Source organism: Gymnoscopelus microlampas (genome assembly GCF_963454915.1).
Source record: "Gymnoscopelus microlampas genome assembly, chromosome: 18".
Lineage (NCBI taxonomy): Eukaryota > Metazoa > Chordata > Actinopteri > Myctophiformes > Myctophidae > Gymnoscopelus > Gymnoscopelus microlampas.
Genome location: NC_139955.1, coordinates 45532708 through 45544818, shown reverse-complemented (window position 1 = coordinate 45544818; position 12111 = coordinate 45532708).

Here is a 12111-nt window from a genome sequence, read left to right as displayed (position 1 = left end):
CTTTCTGGTTTCGTCTCAGAACCTGCAGTGCTATTTATAGAGCACCGAAGTCTGACATCACCGCCACTAGAGGCCGCTATCCCTCTTGGTTACGGAGTCATTATTTTAATTGAAATTCCCCATAGAGAAATCTTAGATTGCGTCATGTTTTGTGTTACAAAAATAAACAAAATAAATATAAATAGTAAATAGTAAATAATAATCAACCGGGAGATATTACTCATGAAGCAAACACTGATGGTACTAATTGATGCAAAGAGTAAGAAAATACATATTTTTTTTAAATGTAACTCAATATCATAAACAGAGTCGCATACCTGACAAAATCCAGTGGTGTAAAGTAACTAAATACATTTACTTAAATGTATTACATTTAAAAGTAGTTTTAGTACTCAAAGTACATACTGATACCAATACTTTTGTACTTTTACTGAAGTCGATTTTGAATTCCGGACTTTTACTTGTAACAGAGTACTTCTATATCGCAGTACTGATGACACCACTGACAGAATATATATCCCGGGCGATTTGTTCATTTTTGGAACACAGTTCTTATATTACGCAATCTAAAATTTCTCTAAGGGGATTGTCAATGAAAAACTGGTCCGTGACCCAGGGCGATAACGGCCTCTAGAGGCAGTGATGTCAGACTTTTGTGCTCTATAAATAGCACAAATGCTGTCGAACGTCGTTGGTCTGATGTGGAGTAGTGACGTCAGGACCTCGATACTCTGTAAATGCTACTTGAGTGATTGAGTAAAAATACTAATAGTAAGTATTGGTAACAAAATGTACTTAAAGTACCAAAAGTAGAAAGTGTCATTATGCAGAATGTCCCATTTCGCAGGTTCGCTACGCGGCCCGAACGTCTAGCGTGACGCGTCGTTCACTTTGCAGTGCCACCTTACAGGCACCTCACAGTGTGAGAGAGAGTTTTGTGCTCTCCTGAAAGTACCCACTTCAGAAAGAGGTGACGTGCATCACCTCTCCAATGACCAAAACCCACTATGGAAGCCGTCGAACTGGTGCGATCTGACGGCATCCTAGAATTTATAGGTAGGATGTGATGTCATGCGTGATGTCATGCTGTCGTGAGATTACGTCACACTGGCGTTGTGTCCATATTCGGAGTGATGCAACGTACATACAACATACTGACAAACATACTGACAACCGATCCATCCACCATCGCGACAGCTTAGATCTGCTATTTTTGAGAAGTCGTGAAAATCTGTGCAAATCTTTGAATATATATATTTTAAAGCGAACATTTGTAACTCAAATCTTTGCTACTGGGGGGTCCCTGGAACAACATATTTTGAGATGGTGGTCCGCGGCCAAATATATATCATTTTGGGTGGTCCTTGACATGAAAAACGTTTGAGGACCACTGATATTATAGCAATATCATTTTTTTCCAAAAAGCTGTTAGGATTTAGAAGACATTTGTAGAATCCCCAGAAGCAAAGTTAGAGGAACTGGAGCTCTCCGTTCGTTTTTTATACCGTGTGAAAAAACTTGTCTTTTCCTATTCTGGCCTAAAATGATACTTTTCAAGCTTCCGAGAACCGGAAACGGAATCTGCGTCATGAAGCTGGATCCGGGTGAGTGTGAAGTAAAAAAAAAAGAGAAACTGATGGTGAAAAATACACAGAACAGCGCGATCACAGATTAAACAATGAAAAAGCTATCAGCGCGTCTAATGCGTCGATGGCGTGGGTGGGTTAAGTAGCATTTGACTCGAAAACGCGTCGGTGGCGTTAAAATAGTTAAAGGCTTAAGGCAGAGAAGTATAGTCATATCAGTTTGTCTTGGGAGGTCTGAGAGCTGCTATGTGTGCATGCATCCGATGCATTTGACTTTCACCTGAAAGGACCTGGTTGGTTCCAGTCAGGTGAAGCAGCTCCGTATATGATGGATATTCTATAGCCATCATGCTAATTGCTTCAAAGTGAAACTCTGCCGGCGGTAGCTCATCTGAATAGGCAGCCATGTTTGTATACTCACATAATCCTCACGTACAGTAGGGTATGGGTCACCCCAGTCCACATATTTATGTGTAAATTCCCCTTTAAACAGACAAGGAGACCCTGGTCACGAACAAACACTCTGTACCTAAGATTACTTATTATCAGAATGGGATTTACCTTTAAAGGTGTAGTAGTTGATTTTCTTTGGCTAAAACAACTGTTATATCGCTCGATACGAAGATTTGAGTTAAAAATGTTCGCTTTAAAAAACATATTCAGAGATTTGCACCAATGTTTTTGCAGCTCTACAAGCTCATAGCGCTTAGGCACTCGGCGCCTAAGCGTGGAAGGAACACGTTATTCCAACCAGTTCACTTCCCCTCCATCAGGCGCCCCGGCTGACCAGGGGGAGGCAGTATAGTGACAAGGATTACTACATGTTTTTGTGAGGGTATTAACTGCCCTAGGAGACACGGGGAGAACATGCAAACTCCACACAGAGTAGGCCCTTTCGCCAACCCCACCTAAGGTATAGGCGCTGATGACGCGGAGGAGAAGACACGCCAAGCCTTATATACATTTCGGCCATTTGAAAATAGCAGATCTACAAGCTCACAATGCGTCGCATCGTGAGCTTGTAGATCTGCTATTTTCAAAAGAAATTCAAAATGTGAAAACTTGTGAAATGGGACATTCTGCATAATGAGTACTTTTACTTTTGGTACTTATGAATACATTTTGATACCAATACTTGTGTACTTTTACTCAAGTACATTTTGAATTCCGGACTTTTACTTGTAACAGAGTATTTCTACATTGCAGTATCGATACTTTTACTTTTAGTACACATGTTTAGTACTTTTTCCACCACTGGTCTTAAGTCTAAATCACTTTTTTGAAAGGCCCCTGAGGGGAGAGGTTACGTCTGGTGAGATGGATGTGACAGCTTTGACAGATAGTTGTGACATCCTTGAAGGACCCTCTGTCTACTGTCTGCACCACATCTAACCTTCAAAACCCTTTGTAACGTCTCTGTCTACTGTCTGCACCACATCTAACCTTCAGAACCCTTTGTAACGTCTCTGTCGGGTGGAAAACCGAAACTGCTGCTTTTCAGGAAACCAAAACTGACATTTTGCAGAAATAGTGAAAAACAATATTCACGTTGTGAGCTTGTAGATCGGTTGTTTTCGCTACTTTAGGTTGACACTCTCGTGCAACAAAGTAGGGCATCAAGCGACGAAAAACGTGATATTTTAGTTTTTTGGCCTGACGGTAAAACAGGCACATTTCAGAAAGACGACCTCGCAGCTTTTGGAGGTTTCCATTGTTGAGGAAACGCACGCACGCGCGCACACGCACGCACACACGCACACCGTGAGCATGCACACACACACACACACACACACACACACACACACACACACACACACACACACAGTGGTGAGTGAATGTACACATATGCTGCTAAGGCAAACATGGGGTTCATTAGCATTATTGATTTGGCGATCGGGATTCCGTGGGAGGAATCTCCATATTGACGGTGGTTTAAGAGCAGAGTATTGAACGCTATGAGGCGGCTCTCTAACATGGTGGACGGTGACCTTTGTACCGTCTCTCTCCACTCTCAACCTTACACCAGTGGACGTTAATTAATGAAGTATGTGTGGTGTGTCCTCCTCATGCAACGTGTTCTGAACCTTACTCTCAACACCACAGTTTACTCATTGACGTTGCCATTTACGAGGCCTGAGACTCAGTGGTGGACGAAGTACTCAGAAATGTTACTTTATGTTACAAGTAAAAGGTCTGTGTTACTTGAGTGAAACTGCAAAAGTATTGGCATGAAAATATACTTAAAGGACCAAAAGTAAAAGTACTAATGTTTGAAAATAGCAGATCTACAAGCTCACAAGCTTGTGAGCTTGTAGATCTGCTATTTTCAAATAGCCTATGTATAAAATAGGACTAAAGTGGTTAATGCATGTTTTATATTATAGTCATTTATGTCTGCAAAGTATAAACGTTAACGTTAACGTTTTCAAATAATTGTAGTGGAGTAAAAGTACAATATTTGCCTCTGAGATGTAGTGGAGTAGAAGTAAAAGTGTTGCAAATTGGAAATACTTCAGTAAAGTAAAAAGTAACGCAAAATTGTACTTGTACAGTACATGTACTTAGTTACTTTCCACCGCTGCCAAGGCTCAGCCTGCCATTGACAAATTAACAATTGTGTTTTTGTGTGTGTGTGTGTGTGTGTGTGTTTTAAATGGTTTACGCTAGAGGCCGCTGTTCACCAACCTATGAGTGATCTTATGACTTCCTGAGAACAGTACACCCGGAAATAATGTGATCACAACAAACCCAGCCCCGTCCCTTCTAATGTTAAAGGATTTACACAAAAAAAAATTACTTTCTGTTGCTTTTTGGCGAAAACAAGCCACATTCAAAGTGCCCTAAGTGGTGGATGCTGTCTTTTTGTTTCTGTGACAACAAGTTGCGACCAAAGTGAACACCAGAGGCACGTTTACTTTTCACCTCACAAAACCCCCCCCCAGCCTTATACCCTTTGTTACCATTCAAAGGTCATTTGTTTAATTACAGTGGATTAATTTGTAATTAGCCTTTTATTCATTAGGAGTTTTGCGATAATGGGGTAAAAGGGTAATACACTAATTGGAGTATTATGCTAATTGGACATAAACTAATTTTATCGCATGGCAAGATGATTTGTGGGCCTTTAGGGTGAAGAGGGGGGGGGGGGGGGGTGCCTTGTCTTGTCAACACTAACCTTCAACAATGACATGGAAAAAAGAGGGTGAGAGAGAAGACAGACAGTGCGAGGTACTTGTTGGGTTAGTGTTGGGTCAGAGTGGTGGAAAAAGGACTACATTTTTTTACTTAAGTAAAAGTATCAATACTGCGTAGAAATACTCTGTTACAAGTAAAAGTCCTGGAATGGGCTGCATGTCGACAGCCCCAAAGAGAAAGTTAATGTGGAATAGATTTTACGTATTGCTGCGGCAGCATTTCAGTTTAATTGTTGAATATGACAGCTCCCTTACCCCAAGATGCTGCTATTAAATGGTTGACAGCATTTTAAAAGCAGGGGGGGGGGGGTGGGTAGCGGTCATCAACTCGTATAGTGTTGTGAACACTTCATGTGCAGAGACTCTTGACAGACTTATTTTCTTATTTTGAAGCATCAGGTTGCCTTACCTGCTATACCATTCTTTCTTCCTTCTTCATTAGCCGTTTACTTTACCACCCGTTACTTGTTTGGTTGTTAGTCATGGCGCACTGCACCAGTACTCAGATGTTTTGCTTAACCCATTAAGACCTGAGGCCATTCTTAAAAATGTTTTCTAAATCCTAACAGTTTTTTGAAAAATATCAAAAAAGAAAAATGTCAAGATTGTTTTCAAAAATAGCAGATCTACAAGCTCATAGCGCGGCACTCGGTGCCGCGCTATGAGCTTGTAGATCTGCTATTTTTGAATAGCCAAATAAATCTAAAGTGACACAGATGCGTTCCAGGTCTAAATGGGTAAAAGTAACAATACCACAATATGAAAAGCAAGCGAAAGGCCTGTGTTCAAAATGTTACTTGAGTAAAGAGTACAAGAGTATTGGCATCAAAATATACTTAAAGTACCAAAAGTACTAAAATGTTTGAAAATAACAGATCCACAAGCTCACAACGCGTCGCGAGCTTGTAGATCGGCAATTTTCAAATATAGCTAAAGTGGTTAAAGTACATTTTATAATTTAATAATGTATATCTGCAAAGTAACTAGTAACTAAAGTTTTCAAATAATTGTAGAGGAGTAAAAGTACAATATTTGCCGAAAATTGGAAAAAGCCTTCTAGATTGTACTTGAGTACATGTACTTATTACTTTACACCACTGCACTGCACACAGACTGAAGTCAGTAATGATAAACTTCTGGTTATTCAATGTACCAATACTGCAATGCATAATCCTTCAGTAAAGAGCTGAGCTGACATCTATATCTGATGTCTCTGTGCTCTCCCACCAGAGCCCTGCGGTGGTCAATTATCCCCCCAACACAACATGTTACCAGTACACAACGGATCAGTAAACTCTTGGTGAATTTGTGCAGTTGTTTATTGTTTATTTAGTCTGGGGGTCTTCCATTTCTTTCAGGCCAAGGACACCTTAGCTGAGAGAGAGCTGAAGCAAACAAACAAACTGAACTATCTAAATATTCCAATCTTCCAAACAGCTCACCTCAGAGGTGTCCACAAAGCATCACTTTGTAAGTCTTATGTACGTCAGTGAGACAAACACAACTCAGGTTCTGTCTCAATGTTTGGTCTTCACGTGTTTTTCCCCATTTGAAAACAGTAAAGTATGAACCTGGACTGTAAATCCAAGAGCCATCTGCTTTTCCCCACATGCTGACACACATTGAAAGATTACCGACACACATTGAAAGATTACCAGCTAAACATTCTGAGTTGATTGCTTCGACAACGGTGTGCTCAGTAATTTACTTTTTTTTTTTACAAGGTCTTTGCTCCAGATTAGTAGGTATGATTTGAAATGTATACCTACTAATATTTGTCTTAATATACTTATGGTATTTATCTTCTGCCACTGGTTAACTTAATATGACTTAGTTCAGCAACAAAAGTTGGATTGAAACAACCCGACTCCATGCTGCTGTCTGAAACCATGTTAGTGTCATATCACTGGTGAATTCCAGCAGTTGAATTCAGCACCATGGACAGAGTCACAGCTAGTCTCAATGTTACAACATGAATTCAGCACCATGGACAGAGTCACAGCTAGTCTCAATGTTACAACATGAATTCAGCACCATGGACAGAGTCACAGCTAGTCTCAATGTTACAACATGAATCCAGCACCATGGACAGAGTCACAGCTAGTCTCAATGTTACAACATGAATCCAGCACCATGGACAGAGTCACAGCTAGTCTCAATGTTACAACATGAATCCAGCACCATGGACAGAGTCACAGCTAGTCTCAATGTTACAACATGAATCCAGCACCATGGACAGATGCACAGCTAGTCTCAGGCCAGTTGCACCAACAAGGATTACATTTTAACCTGATTTAAATCAATGTTTATCTATCATTCCAGTTGCACAAAACTTTTTCCACTAATCGGGTGCACGCACAAGTGTGGATACTTGTGAAAGTCACAAGTATCCAAAAAATACAAATACTCGAGTAAAGTACACACAATCAAAAATATTTTCTTGAGTACGGTACTCAAGAAAATGAATTTTCTTTACTGGTCATTGTCAGGCCTGTGTTGGTATGGAGAAAGAGAGAGAGAATAATACCTGGGCACTTCAGCAGAGGATACCCAAATAAAATACGGGAGCACTCGACTGGTCTGCACATACTTAGTATTTTGCAGGGGTGACTGTTTTGACGTCTGTCAACCCTGCAAAATAATAAATACAGATGTGCCACTTCAAAACTTCACACGTTACTGTTCTTTCCCTGAAAGTCCCCTGAAATTGCATGTTTTTCCTCCCTTTTCTGCCCTTAAAATCCACTGTTTTGCCCCTGAAAAGAAGTTGTCACTACACCCCCCCATTTTTCCCTTCAACAGACATCCATATACATGAGAACAAAAGAATGTGTTGAAGAAGGTGTAAGACTCATTATGAGGCGAAAGGTGATTTGACCAGTTGCTCAAATTAATTAGCATCATAAAAGCAGTGATCATCAAAATAATTCACCATTTTAAATGCCCTTCTTTGTCCCTCTTATTTCCCTGGGAATCCCCTGAAAATTTACTGTCTTGGCGATGGCAGGACATTTGAAGTTTTGAAGTGGCACATCTGTACATGCAGTCCAGTGGAGTGCTCCAGTGTTTTATTAGGTAGTCTCTCTCCTGAAGTGCCCAGGTATTATTCTCTCTCTGATTCAAGCTGTCCCTGTTGCGCACCAGTGGTGTAAAGTAACTAAGTACATTTACTTAAGTACTGGACTTAAGTACAATTTTGAGGTATTTGACTTAGCTGAGTATTTCCATTTTTTTTTTACCTCTCCATCTTGGATCCAAATATTGTACTTTTACTCCACTACAATTATTTGAAAACTTGAGTTACTTTGTAGATTTTTATTATTATTATTACAAAACATACTTTAACCCCTTCAGCCCTATTTAAACTTTGGCTATTTGAAAATAGCCGATCTACAAGCTCACAATGCGTCGCGATGCGACGCATTGTGAGCTTGTAGATCTGCTATTTTCAAAAGATTTTTATCTTTGAAAACTTGTGAAATGGGACCTTCTGCCTAAGAACTTACTACTTCTGGTGCTTTAAGTACATTTTGAGACCAATACTTTTGTACTTTTACTCAAGTACATTATACATTTTGGGACTTTCACTTGTAACAGAGCATTTGTACATTGCAGTATTGATACTTTTACGTAAGCAAAACATTTGAGTACTTTTTCCACCACTGTTGAGCATCGACGAGCCCCTTCCACCTTCAACTGGCTGAAGCGCGCTGGACTTGTCTTTGTGCTTGTGATAGAGAATGTTGGTGTCCGTCTTAATGTGCTGACCTGCTGCTCAGTGCAGAGAGAACAGCCACAGTAAGCCATGCAGCCTGGACGGACGGCTGTGTTCCTTCAACGGGGCGATTAGGCTAATGGAGCTTTAATTGGCAGGAGGGAGCTTCTTTGTAGCAGAGGCAGTGCAGACACTGTTGTGCTGAGCAATCATCTGCGGTAGAGATTAGAACAAGAACAAAAATAAACAAAAGACAACAAACTGTTACTCATGAGGCTTGGAATCCTTTTTTCTTTTTACTTGAACCCCAGCATCCTTATTTTGGGGGGGGGGGGGGGGGCTGACATTAGCCAAAGATAGCAGATCTACATGCTTCTAAATCGGTGAAATCTAAATCGGTGAAATCGGTAAAACTTGTGATAAGGGTCATTCTGCATAATGAGTACTTGTTTTTTTGCACTTGTAGTATATTTTGATACCAATACGTTTGTACTTTTACCCAAGTAAAGTATTTCTACATTGCAGTATTGATACTTTTACTGAAGTAAAAAAAAAATTCACCTTCTGGTAGTTCCTCCAACCTTGCAGCAGAGGTCACACTACATTGACCCCACTGCAGAAATATACTTATCAGTGTCTTCTTGGTTGTTAATTGCGTGTCAGCTTGAGGAAAATAAAGTAATTGTGATTTATTATGTTTGTAAGTGTGCATTATTCAGTCTCTAAACGCGTTGCTCACCAGAGACTGAAAACAATCTCAGCTTTCATCTAAAAAAAAAAAAAAAAACACTGTTTAGAAGCAATTAGACCAGTGGTCTTCAACGTTTTTCAGGCCAAGGACCCCTTAGCTGAGAAGCAGGGACCCCCCTCCCCCCCCCCCCCCCCCCCCCACTACATATTGTATAACATTGTGTTGCAATGTGAACTACATTATAACTAGTTAACTGTAATTATAACCAGTGGTGGAAAAAGTACTCAAATGTTTTACTTTAAGTAAAAGTATCAATATCCAGTGGTGGAAAAAGTACTCAAACGTTTTAAAGTATCAATACTGTAATGTAGAAGTATTCTGTTACAAGTCAAAGTCCGGAATTAAAAATGTACTTGAGTAAAAGTACAAATGTTTTGGTATCAAAATTGACTTAAAGTACCAAAAATAAAAGTGCCAAAATGTTTGGAAATAGCCGATCTTCAAGCTCACAACACGTCACACTCGGGACCTAACTCTGAGAGTGTACAAATGGAACCAAATGGACCCGTTAAGGGTCCATTTGGTTCCATTTGTACACTCTCAGAGTTACCAGACCCACAAGGGTCAATTTGGTTCCTAACTATCCATCATTTAGCTGGGGACCCCCTGGAACTCCCTCAAGGACCCCTGGGGGACCCCCCGGACCCCAATTTGAGAACTAGTGGATCTAGTGGACTCTTGTGATACGGTAATGACAACCAAATGAACCAGGACGCATCGATTGAATGATGAATTATGAAGGAGAGTCAGTTTGAACTTTCCCCCATTAAAATAAAGTTGAATATAACGTCAAAGCGACAGGTGTGACCACAACATCTGTACATTTATGTTCTCTTTCAGCAGACACCACTTACTCCAGCACACCCAATTCTGCGTAACTCAGCAAAAAGAACACACACACACACACACACACACACACACACACACACACACACACACACACACACACACACACACACACACACACACACACACACTCTGCCAATTAAAAACACATTAGCCTAATCACCTGCTGGAACTACTTGTCCCATTATTGCTCACTTTGTACTTTTCTTTGTACAGAAATCTCACATCTCTGTTTTTTCCCCCGTAAATTAACACCCTATACTTGATCACAGAAGCATCAGAAGTAGCAGATCCACAAGCTCCTGCTTTTCAAGCTTGTAGATCTGCTACTTTTGCTATTGTTTTTTTTATTTGAATCCTGAACAGCAGTGGTGTAAAGTACCTAAGTACACTTTTGTGGATTTTTTACTTTACTGGAGTATTACCCATTTTCTGTACTTTTACTTCTACTCCACTACATCTCAGAGGCAAATATTGTACTTTTACTCCACTACTAATTATTTGAAAACTTTAGTTACTAGTTACTTTGTAATTATCAATTATCATATAAAACATATATTAACCACTTTAGCCCTCTTTTATACCGAGGATATTTGAAAATAGCAGATCTACAAGCTCACAACGCGTCGCAATGCGACACGTTGTGAGCTTGTAGATCTGCCATTTTCAAACATTTTAGTACTTTTACTTTTGGTACTTTAAGTATATTTTTATACCAATTGTACTTTTACTCAAGTACATTTTGAATTCGGGACTTTTACTTGTAACAGAGCATTTCTATATTGCAGTATTGATGTTTTTACTTAAGTAAAACATTTGAGTACTTTTTTCCACCACTCCTGAACAGTAACAGTTTGGAACTTAATGAGGTTTCCACCCGACAGAGACAGAATTTAATCTGTGCTCGCTGCTAGCGCTGATTGAGACGAGCATAGAAAACCTGTTGACCAATCAAATTGCACAATGCAGATAACCCTGACATTAACAGATGAGAAGCCATGGTGGTATTATATTAAAATAAGTGTTAAGTAGCTCTACATTCTGATAGTAACCGTTGCTATAGAGTGTTTGTTCAGTAACAGGAGTCTCCCTGTCTCTCTCTAGCTCTTTATTAAACGGAAAATGCATGTTCGGGTTCGGGATGCCAATTTCATCCGATCGTGATGGAGAACTCAGTCAGGATACAGATTAAACAAGTGAAATTGGAAGTGATGACACAAAGATGTGGAGATATGGACCTTTTTCTCCAAATCCTATCATTGGTGTGGACGGAAGAGACGATTTTTGGCTGTGTGCACCGCACCCACAGCCAGCGATTTTTTCAATGTTCTTACCTTTTCAAGTAGTCACATAATATTTATCTCCAATATGATTGATGGTTGCTAATCAGGTTTCACTGTGCTTCCGCAAAAATAAAAATAAACGGCCTTCCGTTCGAAAAAAAAAGTACAATATTTGGATCCGAGATGTAGTGGAGTAAAAGTAAAAGTACTGAACATTGGAAATACTCAGTAAAGTAAAGAAAATACCTCACATGTAATTAGTTACTTTACACCACTGCGTTGTGTTCAGCGCTGAAGGTCAGACAAGTAGACTGGAACCACAGCACATTATTGTACTCTGTAATCCCCTATTAGCCTCTGTATCCAAACTGTGAGCATTGTTATCAGTAAACATACTGTAATACGAGGAGCATGTTTCCTCTGTTCAGGCCAATTATTATTTGTTTCCGACTTAACGTTTCACACCATAGTGAAGGTTCTGACACTGACGTCATATGACACGCACGCACGCACGCACGCACGCACGCACGCACGCACGCACGCGCCACACACACACACACACACACACACACACACACACACACACACACACACACACACACACACACACACACACACACACACACACACACACAGGCACTAACATACACAATTGTGCTGAGCAGAATGTATCATGACCTGACAATATAGTTTCTGTTTATTAAAGAGTTGGAGAGACATGGAGACTCCTGTTACT